Here is a 12250-nt window from a genome sequence, read left to right on the forward strand (position 1 = left end):
TCTCTAGGATCACGAATTATAGGCTCAATGTCCTTTGTTTATGGCTAGAGACCAATTATGAGTGAGTACATCCCATGTTCCTCTTTTTGGGTCTGGCTTACCTCACTCAGGATAGTGTTTTCTATTTCTGTCCATTTGCATGCAAAATTCAAGAAGTCATTGCAGACCAGTATTTTGATGAGCATAAAGACTCCATTCTACACTTGCTCCATGGATAGAATCCCTCCAAAGTATATGCATATTCTACTCCTAGAGCACACACACATACACACTCCAGTGCACACAAATATACCCTTGTTCACCAATGCATACACCCTGTAGGTAACTTCGTTCTCTCTCTTACTCTGGTTCCAAATTCAAGGGACTCAGAACTTGTCACTCTAAGATCCAAACTTGCTGTGTGCCTAAGTCCAATATGAAGGGCTGGAAACCCAAGGAGTATCTTCACAGGTTAGTACTGTGCCTATACTCAGAATCACATAAGAAATAGAGTTAGGAGCCCACAGAAGGCATTGCTAGTCCACAGACAAGTGACCAATTCTTATGCCCACGACAGATTCCCATTCACTGAGGCCTTGGGGACAAGAATAGATGACAGACCATAAGGTGAGCCAAGCATGGCACTTAATGACCCTTCTCTTTGTACCTCTTGACAGACCCTCCCCACCTTCCCCACAGGAGTAATCGTCCTATTTTCTCTCCATACAGGAGTTCATTTTTCTTTGTGATGAAATCTGGACTGTGTATGAGGTAGCCAATGCTCTGAGGTAGCCAATCACTTTAGCTCAGTCTTGCTTACTATCATTTGACTCTACAGTCTTTCACCACATGAACAGGTATTTCCTGCGTAGCTGGGGCATCAGCAACGAAAGGAAAAACAACATAAAATCTACTAGTATCTTGCACACATTGCTCTGGAGTTGGAACCAAAATTCCTCCTTTGTCTGGCTCTTTTCTCACCTTAATGAGCTCTGTGGATTTGCAAAGCCAGCACCCAAAGCCTGTTAGTGGAAAGGAGGAGCCCATGAAGAGCTACACCTGTGCACACTCAGAGAAACAGCTGCCTTTGTCAAGAATGGGGCCACTTGTCTGGGATGTCCTTAGGATGGCAGACAACCATGCTCTCACAGTCTTTTCCCAGAGTTCACAGCAAGTCTGTATGGCGTTATTCCCTATGCCGTAGAAGTGAGGACATGGTACACTAACCAGTTCTCAGAGTTAACAGGTTAGAAAGCCAGAATTCACACTCAGGTCTCCCAACTCCAGCCCAGAGCCCATCAGTTGTCAGCTGTGATGCCTCTACACTTTCTCCTTTACAGTTCGCTTGAGTTCTCTGAGAACAGTAAATCTTAGACTCTTCAAGATAGGCAACTTCACCACAGGGCCAGCCCAGACACAGCAGGAGGAGAATAACTATGTGTTGATTTACATGGGCCTTACCTCAGATTTGGAATATGTAAAAGCAGACAGGCAAGGGATTGATTAGGTGCCCAACATGACCCACAGTTATCATGTAGACATCCAGAGGGCTGTAAGTGGGATCACAGGGTACAATAGGGGATTTGGTCAAGAGAACATGGATTATTCTGATATCACATATCCTTTCAGGGGCTTCATTTAAGAGCAGTGGGCCTTAAGTCCTAGCTGAATTCCTAAGCTGGGCTACAAAGTCTAATGTTTCCCTTCCCCTACTCTGTCGCCATCACGAGTGCAGGGACCTGGCTTTTGTATTTGCTGTCAAGTGTGTGCTAGTGCTTCCTACGTGCTTAAAATACGAGTTTAGAGACCATTTTTGTTCTTCCAGATGAACTAATCCAATAAACTAAAGACATTATTCACATCATTCAAAATTCATACTTAAAAAAACTACAGTGCACATAAGCTAAGCCTTCAGGAACAGCTCTCTCTGCGGTCGTGTGGTGTATGAAAAGAGACACCTAGTGGAAACATTCATAAGTACTAAATTTATTACTGAACTAAGAGAAGTTCCCCGTGAGTTCTGTGAGTCCACATGCGTTTGGGTTCAGCACCTTCCAAACTACTAGAACCATAGACCCAAAAAATATGTCTTTCAAAAGTGCATTCTGTGTCTATTTCTGAAGAAAGTGTGTGTTCCTTTACCTTCTGAGTTTGACTACCTTGTTGAGTCTCAGAGTCATGGAGACATTGCAAAGCCAACAGTACAGAGCAGAAAATAACTGGACACCTGCCTTCCCCTCCCTTTCCTGTATGCGTGTGTGCTGATTTTTGTTTTTACCTCTTCACAGACTTGGTGTGTGAGATTTTCCATTTGTCTATGGGTTGTTGTATTCTGGTTTAAAATTAGATAAAGCCAAGACTGGTCTTATTTTCCACCTGGCTTCCTGTGGTCCCTGCAGCTTCCTGTGGTCCACCCACTGGCTCTGCTCTATCACTCACTGGCCCCCACCCTCACTTTCTTGCTGTGCCCACCCCCATCCTTTAACATAACAGCTCACTTTTTTCCGTGCCCTCCTTAATTTCATTTAATTTCGAAATTAAAAGTCTATCATCATAAAGTATATTTTTAAAAAGTTTATTTTTTCCTCTATGACCATAGCGTTAAAGTATGATTTTGTTGAAAGTTTACATTACTAATTGATTAAAATGAAATAGCTGTTTAATTGCAATTTGTGTGATCTTATAGGCTCAAACTCGTGGGATTTTTATTTTACTGACTTTATGTATTTGAGAGTCTCTTTGTGTTGTTTAGACTGGTCTTGAACTCAAAGCCTCAAGGAATTCTCCTAAGTCAGCTTTAGGTAAAGGCCACTGCTAAGCTCCTTTAGGCTCATAAGACTTAATTTCTTGCTTTTTATTTTTCTTTCCTTCTTACTTCCTTGTTCCCTTTTTCCCTTTGCTTGTGTGTACGAATCTCAGGTTCAAGCCTACCACTAAGCTCCCTTCCACGTGACGCTCATCAGATTTCACATCTGAAAGAGACTATGTCCTCTAATGAAAGCTGAGCTTCACTTCAAAGTCCACATATTCTAGGAGTACTCTGCAGACAGACCCAAGCTTCCATATGGATCTGGGAAGTGGAAACGCCCTGCAGGGAAGAAGCTCAGGGTTCCCTGCCCTGTGGGAAGTCCAAGGACCACCCACCTCCATCCAGGTGTAGTAAGGTGAGCATCCAAACTGCCTAGGCTCCCACAAAGCCAGTACGTGCAGTAGGATCAAAACCCATTGCCATTGTTCTTGAGTTCTCAGTAGTCCTCATTGTCACCCAGCCAAACTTAACCACAGAGAGAGATAGGAAGTTAACTGTCAAGCAGGCCTTCCCAGGATTCTTAACACGGGCCATTTTCAGGAAGGGGATTCCTATTTCCCCTTTGTCACAGATGATGGAGCCACATCAGGACCTTTTCCTCTGATATTAGGAATAAGCCAAAGGTGTTTATTACTACCATCCAACGGCATAGTTTCAGAGACACTGGTAAAAGAGTTAGTAAAGATATAGTGCTTAAAAAAAAATTTAGACTTCAAATATTTTCAGAATATAGAATTTAACATATAGAATATATACATGAAGTATTAAAATTAACATGCAAACATAGAAAGTTACCAAATACATGACCATTATATTAAATTGAGTAACAGTTCCTCATGTAAGGAATATTAAAATAAAATACCTAAGAAAACACATATCTGAGAAAATATATTAGATTTCTACCATCATTGGGAACAACTAAAGAATACATAACTAAATGAAAGGACCACCTATTAACTGAGACTATTAATAATAACTACTGCAAACATCCTATTACCCTGATGTCAACAGGATGTCTATCTTGTCTTCTAGAACCCTTTTTGTTTACCCTTCCATATTATATCTATGATCAAAAAGCACTTGATTTATAAACTTAGTTTCAAATAAGAGTCAAACTTCATGTTTGAAGTTAGTAATAATTATCCCAATATCATTTATAGATTGATATGTTGCAACCTACCCAACTTGAGCCAGGGCTACACAGTGGGATCCTGCCCTCCACCTCCCCCCCCCCCCCACACACACACAAAGTCTGTTAAGCAGTCATGACTCAGAACTGGAGACAGATATAAAGAACTGTAGTGGCCTTTTATTTGTATTTTAATAAATAAAGCTTTTCTGAAGATCAGAGATTAAAACAGCCCCATTGGTCAGCCTTATAGACCAAACAGTGGTAACACACACCTTTAATCCAGTAGCCAGACTAGTTGCCATAGAAACTGGGTGGTGCATGCCTTTATTCCCAGGCCAAGAGAGGATTATAAAATGGGAGGAGACATCTCTTAGACTCAGTCTCATTTTGAGATTCATGGAGGCAGGATAGTTGAGCTATCTGAATATTTTAATAATAATTTCATATTAAATGGATATTTACTTTTATTACTTATGCCTACAGATGTGAGCACACATGAGTCTCTGTGCACCACACGCGTGTGGGAGCCCGGGGAGGGTGGAAGAGGGCAGCAGATTATTTGCATGTCGAGTTGCAAGCAGTTGTGAACCCATGCTCTCTCCAAGAGCAACTAGTTTCAGCCCCTTTTCGCATTTTAAACTTACCAGATTTAATAGGAACAGATTGAAAATAAAGATTATGGAGAAGGAAATATTTTGTTTACTTCCACAAAATGTAAAAGTAAGAGGCTTTGCCTGTTGTGCGAGGCATCCTTAAGCCCCAAACATTGTGCTTGGCACATGGTTCATCATATGATGACGAATGAACGAATGAGGGATGAGTTCCAACCTAAGCCCCACGCTCACTCTTGTGTCAGATTGACATAGGGTTGACAGCATCATGGAGATGGAAAGAGACACTTCTTGAAGTAAATGGAGCAGATCTGAAAGGAAACTGGGTATCCAAAACCAAGGTACTTCTAATGAGCATTAAGAGAGATAGGTTTGGGGTTGGAAGTGGAGAAAGGCTGCAGGCTCTGAAACCTGATTGATTTTCCTATTTGCTTGATGCTGAGTTTTAAACATACAGTTGCCTTTATGTGCTATCATACTTTTAAGTGCTACACAATTATCCCTAGGAAGGTTACAGGGTCAAACATTTCTCCTGATTTTTGAATATTTTTTTAATTTTAATCAGAAGTTTGTCTTTTACTGACCAATAGATAGAAAAATAAGATTTGAAATACACACACACACACACACACACGTTTCAGAATAGATTCTCAGATGGTAAATTTGTCAGTGTGTCTATAGTAGGTTAAACAGTACATACATTATTTGGTTTATCTTAGCTGTTATTTTCAAGACAAGGTTTCTCGATGGCTTTAGAGCCTGTCCTGGAACTAAGCTCTTGTAGACCAGGCTGGCCTCGAACTCACAGAGATCCACTTGCCTCTGCCTTCCGAGTGCTGGGATTAAAGGAACGCTCCACTACCACCTGGTGGTTTATCTTTACATCTAACCCACATCCAAATACACCTTTTGCAGTTATGATTCTAGGTTGGCTAATTGTATGAGTTGTAACTGGAAAGTTTTTGTTTATATTTGATTTTTCCCTTTTAGTTTTGCTTGAGTTTTATTTCATTACCTTTCCTTAGAACAACAGCTTTTGTTGTCATTAATTTTTCTCCATAGCTTTTTTTATTGTTTTCTCCCTTTATTATAGACATTTTTTGGACTTGGGTTTGATGTTTTGCTATTATTTTAATCTAATATTCTGAATCATATTTGCCTTATTCTTTCTAGAGTTTTCATTAGATACTTATGAAGCATAAATTGTCTACTAAAATATATTAATCATGTCTCAAATTTTTACATTTATTTCAGTGAAGATAAGTTCTAAATATTTCCCATTTCAGTTACTTTTCAGTCCAAATGACTAAAGATAAGTGAGACTGTTTCCAGGGACACAGGCACTCATACTATGGGGCCCAAGGAGATGGTTCCGTTTGGGAGGTGCCTGCCATGCAAACATGAGGACCCAAGTTCTATCCCCATATCTCATGTACAAGTCAGACATGGTGACATCCTGTAAACCCAGCACTAGGGATGGAGATGATGCCGAGACAGGACAGCCATGGGGCTCTTCAGCCAATCTAGTCAGAAGCAGAGCTCCAGGTCCAATGAGACATCCTATCTCAGAAAAGGAGGCGAGGACAAACACATGCACAGGTGTATGTCCTGGCATACATATATGAGAACTGATATTGTGAAGGATTTGGGAAAGAAAGACACTGTATATAGATGCAAAAATTTCATAGTAAATGTCGCCAAAGAATAGGTGACTCCTGAAGCCTCTACCTAGTTCTTTCCTCCCTGAATGCACTGTGTGATGGGAGAGACAGGGTGAGTAACTACAGCCAACAGTCTGGGCAGAGGTGATGGGTGTCACTTACAGTTTAAAGACAGCATACTCCATACTGTCTTCCTCCCTGGTGGCAACCCGTGGAGGTCACTTACTAACAAGATGGGGCCACAAGATGGCAGAGTTTGCATTAGCCCACATCTCTAATGGACTCCATAGATGGGATCCCTCTCCTCCTCAGCAACTGGCACACTGCACCGACTTCTTATTCATTCAGTGTGGATACGAAATAAAGGTCTGCTGTGTTGAGCTTCTGCGATCTAGGGGTTAATTTCGATAGCACCTCAAGAGCTCCTTGTGGCTTATCAATTATTAACAAAGGCCCTGAGATTTCTTTGAGATCTGTTTGCATGTTTCCTATGTAAGCTGACACCCAGGAGAGTGAGTTCCCTTTTTGCGATTTTATCAGGAATGGTTATGTCTCCACAGAGGGCGACAGGCTTAACAACAATGGAAATGTTAGAGAAGAAGAAACCTTTGGGCTTGCAGACCTTTACCTCCTTCACTGATTTCTCTCTGGCTACAAAGTAGTGCAGAATTTTTTCACATTAAAAAAATTAAAAATTGTTCTATTCATTTGCAGAACTAACTTCAAAAGATCTGAGATTTCCAACTAACACCTCATCATTCTTGGAACTGGATCCCGCCCCTTACAAAGCTATTTACATATTTTTGAACTGAAATATAGGAAGGAAAAAATTTTGTTCACTATAAAAAAAACTTCTCAAATGTTAATCTGCCCTCTAGATAAGCAAAACAGCTTGCAGATTCTGTTTTTTAGTGATAGTCTATGTTTGCAGCTTGCCAAGTCTTGACTTATAACCCAGGTGTCCTCATTCTTGTTCATAATGACATATTTTGTGCAAAAAAATAGGCATCTTAAAGAAAAACAAACATATGTGGTCATCTATCCTTTTACCACCAGCACACAAGATTTTTACCAAAAAAAAAATATTTTAAAGTAGATCAAAAACTTTGAATGAGACTTGGCCCCACACATTCTGTGCTGGAAAAAAAATCTACTGGCGCCCTGAATCACTTGGTAACATAAATCAAATTAAGTAGGTCTTAGAACATAGCACTGATAGACACAACAAGAAAGACAGAGTAAGAAAAACATAACCCTGTGTTCATAATTGCATTCTCACAAAACTCACAATATTCACCGCCCAGCAGGAATATGTCAAAATAATTAGACAGGCATTTTATGCTTAAGAAGCCTGGGAAGGGCTGAAAATGTCCATGGGCTGAGAAACTTAGACGCATGGGAGTGAGAACTGAGTATGAGTTGCTGGTTCCTATTGCACAAGCATAGACTAGGAACCAAGCTGTGACAGAAAGTTTCCTTCACCACTGCCCAATGACCACCCGAAGGATGAAAATTGCTAAAATACTTTTGCAATGGCTGAAGGACATTTCATAAGCTTACTGGCTGCCTCAAGTCCTCCTCTTAGAAACAACTGGTTTAAAAAAAATCACTTAAACCTCTTCTTCATAAGCTGAGTCCCAGAGGTATTTCCATGTATGCAGTGTTCTGAGGAGGCCTTGAGAGGAAGAAGAGAGGTGGAAGCTACAATGACAAGAACTCGAGCCAAGATAGGCTCCCGCAGGCTTAGGCAAGAAGCAGAGGATACACTGCTAGTCACCTTCCTGTTGGCTTCAGGTGGAACCAGGACAGCCCACAATGATGCCCGAGGATAGAACTTTTAGGAATGTGAAAATCATTACAAGGTTCACTCTACTCTGAAAAGTCCTAAACCTGCGGGATCAGCATCAAATGCACAACAGCCTGGAAGAGACACTCATCCCCCTGGTGATGCAGAAGCCATCACTATTAGCATTCTAAGCTCTCTGCTAAGTACCAGGCATTTTTCTAAACACTGTGTTCACGCTAATTCATTGATACCTGCTCCATCCTTAAGAGTCACTAGTCCCGCCCTCCATTAAAAAGAAAAGAAGTGTCTGACCTCCATGAACTTGGTTGGGCATGTTCCCCTTCCCTACAACAATAATAATAACTAAAAAGAAGAAAATCAGTCATGCAAAGGTTAAGGGTCAAGGCGAAGATTGCATAACTAACAATGCGTCTGAGCCAAGCTTCAGTCCTAGCCATCAGTGTCTGGAGCTGCTCTCTTCACCCTTCTAACACTTCTGATTGTTCTTCAAGATACACATTTTGACAATACTTTTAAAAATTAAATCATCCAGTCTGGTCATTGACGGGAGAGCCGGTCATTAGTTTACATCAACACAAGGTTTTACCAAGAGATTTTAGACCCCCTCTAATACAGCTTTCTGGATGCCCTTCTCTAATGCCTTTCTCTGATGAGTCAGGCTCTAAATAGATGCTTTTCATGCTGAAGAAGTCTCTCGCCTAAAGGTTTTACTAGAAAAAGTATGCTGCAGGAGCTCCTTCCACTCCCTCAGCTAATAGCCTTGAAGATACCAGCCCACTTGGGCGTGGTCTCTGCTGCATTGGACTCCATTTCTGGCTACTAGACTCCTTTCCTGGTCGTGCAGAGGGCTGTTCTCTGGGACGGTGATCTGTAAGTTTTTCCTTTAAATAAATAACCCTTGTATTAATCATAATTCCAAACTGGTGTGGGATTGTTTTGTGACTTACGCCTTCAAAAGTACTTTACTTTTGAAAATGATTGAACTCTCGTTTTCATCAATACCTCAGAAAACTAATTTTTTAAACCATCAGGGAAAGTATAAATATGAAAGGTATCCTCTAAATTATTCAATACAGCATTCAACTTTATAATAAAGCATTCTTTACCAAAGAAGTCAAAATCTAAATCATATTAACTACGTCATCAAAAATAATACCTGATGGGCTGAAGGGGTAGCTTCAATACTTAAGAATACTTAATGCTCTTGCAGAGGACCTAGGTTTGGTTCTTAGTATCCACATTAGGCAACATACAACTACTTCAGTCCCTAGAGATCTGGTACCCTCTTCTGGCTTCACAATCACCAGCATGTATATGATGCCCATACAAACTTTCATATACTCATATACATATAAAATAAATGGTTTTAAAATGCCTCCTATGCACTTGTCAGAATGATAAGAATATATATTTGAAGACATATGAACACCTGAGCTACACACCAAAATTGACTTTCACATCATTGAGTTGGACACCTAGCACCATGGGGTTTGGTTACCACAGAATAAAAAGGGAATGACTCTTTCCACTAAAAAGAAAATACATCAAGGCTTCAAAGATAGTAGTCAAATAATTGGAACTGGTAGAAACTGCATACTAGAGAGACTCATGAATATTATCATTTCCTGGCCTAGAGAAAAGAGAATTCCATTAATACAGTAATACTTTCTGAATAATTATCCACAAAGAGTCCCAAAATGAGCTGCCTTTCATAGATAATTCTAAAAGTAATATACCCCCTGTATTCTCCTGAAAATTTAGAATATGTCCATCTTTTTAAAAGAATAACTAAACCAATAAGTGCTGTAGGAATTCCTACAGCCAGTAGCCTTTAAGTTACCCACCCACTTGGGCATGGCCTCGTACTATATACGCCAATGTAAAGCACACATTTGGTCTCTCTTCCAGCTGTGGGGTTCAGTTGCTGTTCCCTGTTCAAACTAAGGACTGTAATCTGTGGGTCTACCCCTAAATAAATAACCCTCTAATATACTCAGTTCTGAGCCAGTATGGGATTTCTTTTATGCATCTGTCTTCATCTGGCACCCAATGGATCTGGACTCCATACCTACAGGGTGGACTGGCTTAAAAGGCCTAATCAGTCCACAGCCCAGAAAGTCTCCCACCCCCGTCCACTTGCCTTGCTTTTACCTAAGTGGTTTAGAAGTTTAGAACAACAGGGAAAAGCAAAAGGACTTGAGACTTCCCAAGATCAAATTTTGGTGAGGGCACTTAATGCTGACTGACCCATAGGCTCAAGCTCTTTATGATGAACACACCTTGTCCCTATGCCACAAAGCAGCCTTAAATGCTTGGGACAGGATTCAAGAACTAGGAAAATACATTGAATTATTTACCAGAGTTAAAAAGGTCCAGAGAGAACACTTTAGTGACTTTTACAAAGATTAACTAAGGCTGTACAAATAGAAGTAACAGACCTAGATGCTAGATGAGTACATATTGAATCTCTGGCTTTTGAAAATGCCAACTCAGAATGCAAAAAGATACTTGGGCCTTTAAAGGTTAGATCGGCACCAATGGATGAATGGATCCTTCATACAATGAACATTGAGACGTTTGACTACAATACTGAATCTTGAGTAGGAGAAGCAATTTCCAAAGGAATGAAGAGACATCAAAATGTCATAAGGGTTGGGGCAGGGTTCTGTTCTTGTCTTTGCAGGAAAATACTTATCTTCAAAAAGTCAAGAGACTCTGGACATCTAGATGCCTAAAGAGGAAAAAAATAATTATCCAGAAAGGATCACCAAGCAAAGAGAATTATCACTTATAAGGACCTGTCATCTGAGAGTAAGAATCTCTGAATACTAAATAAAATAATAATCATGACTCACTTAAAAATCAAAGCTGGCTTTGGAGTTGCCTGTATCCTTCTCTAAATCCAAGCATGTTGTTAAAATAAATATTCAGAGTTTCTGTCTCATGCCACGAGCCATGGTATGGGATAGAAAGAAGAATTTAGAAAATATTTTTTTCTTTATAATTTTTGTCTCTATTGTACCTCTCATTGAATATATGTCTATATAAACAATGTTTAAGTTTTCCACAATGAACAATGAGTTTTCCTGCAGTAATCTTTGAAGTTTCCAGGAAGAAGATGGGGCCCCACAACAACAACTCTACCTGGTTTATATGATATTATGACGCTGATAGTGCTACTGTATGACCCATTTTGGGTACCAACTGCTCAAGATGGTTCCAACTTGGTTAGCTGAAATGATGCGGTTTTTTTTTTTTACAACGTTCTGGCCAGAACTCTAAATAGGAACCTCAGAAAAACCCTACCAAATACTCAGAGACTATTTGCAATTATACCAGACAGTAATCTTGGAACTTAACCAACATTTTACTTTCACAGGCTCCAATAGAAAGAACATTGCCCCCATGACAGCTAGAAGTAATTCTAGAAGACGGCATCCCCTCTCCCAACAAAGTTTATCTTCATAATTTAGGGATTGATTATAATTGTTATAGTGTTGGGGGAAAATTATGTAAGCTCAGGGATCTCTTTGAAAAAAAGGGAAAAATTGGATGGGATAATAGATTAGTGTGAGCTTACTCAAACTAATAATACAAGTGAGTAATAGAGTGAATACTTGTGAGCTATTATTTACATTGGTATAGATTCTTGTATATTGATACAAACTTAAATTATATTGAATATGTTCCAATTTTAGTCTACAATATTTTTATACCTAGGCAAAGTTATTTTGTCATATTGTATGCATGCATGCTTCTGATGTGGTATTCCCCTCTTTATGCTGTGAATATCATTGGTTTTATAAATAAACTGCTTTTGGCCTATAGCAGAGCTATAGAGGAACAGAGCTAGTTGGGGAAAACTAAACTGAATGCTGGGAGAAAGGAGGTGGAGTTAGGGAGAAGCCATGTAGCCCTGCCAGAGAAAGACACCTGGAACTTTACTCGGTAAGCCACAGCCATGTGGTAATACACAGATTAATAGAAAGGGGTTAAATTAAGATGTAAGAGTTAGCCAATAAGAATCTAGAGCTAATAGGCCAAGCATGTCTTAAATAATTTAGTTTCTATGTGATTATTTTAGTTCTGGGCAGCCGGGACAAACAAGCAGTCTATACCCAACATGCTTCTACCTCTGCTTAAGACATTTTGTATATTGATACAATTTTAGGATATTTTTAGCATATTGCAGTATACATTCCTACCTCTGATCAAGATACTTATACAATGTTTACATTTTGAGGTCACTGT

At 39.8% G+C, this 12250-nt stretch overlaps 1 protein-coding gene and 1 long non-coding RNA gene across 7 annotated transcripts in view; one reads left to right on the top strand and one right to left on the bottom strand.

The window, feature by feature from the left end:
* Ipcef1 (interaction protein for cytohesin exchange factors 1) overlaps positions 1–12250 on the bottom strand; it is a 147833-nt gene that overhangs the window by 94087 nt on the left and 41496 nt on the right. The window lies entirely within an intron of this gene.
* Positions 1–12250, top strand: part of LOC142836131 (uncharacterized) — a 51120-nt gene that overhangs the window by 25042 nt on the left and 13828 nt on the right. The window contains exon 3 of one of the 2 annotated variants that reach the window (XR_012907997.1): positions 2899–3028. The exons of the other annotated variant lie outside the window; for it this stretch is intronic. This is a non-coding gene — a long non-coding RNA (uncharacterized LOC142836131). Of the gene's footprint in view, positions 1–2898; positions 3029–12250 lie in introns of those variants that run through there. 2 annotated transcript variants of the gene reach the window in all.

Source organism: Microtus pennsylvanicus, chromosome 1, assembly GCF_037038515.1.
Source record: "Microtus pennsylvanicus isolate mMicPen1 chromosome 1, mMicPen1.hap1, whole genome shotgun sequence".
Classification (NCBI taxonomy): domain Eukaryota; kingdom Metazoa; phylum Chordata; class Mammalia; order Rodentia; family Cricetidae; genus Microtus; species Microtus pennsylvanicus.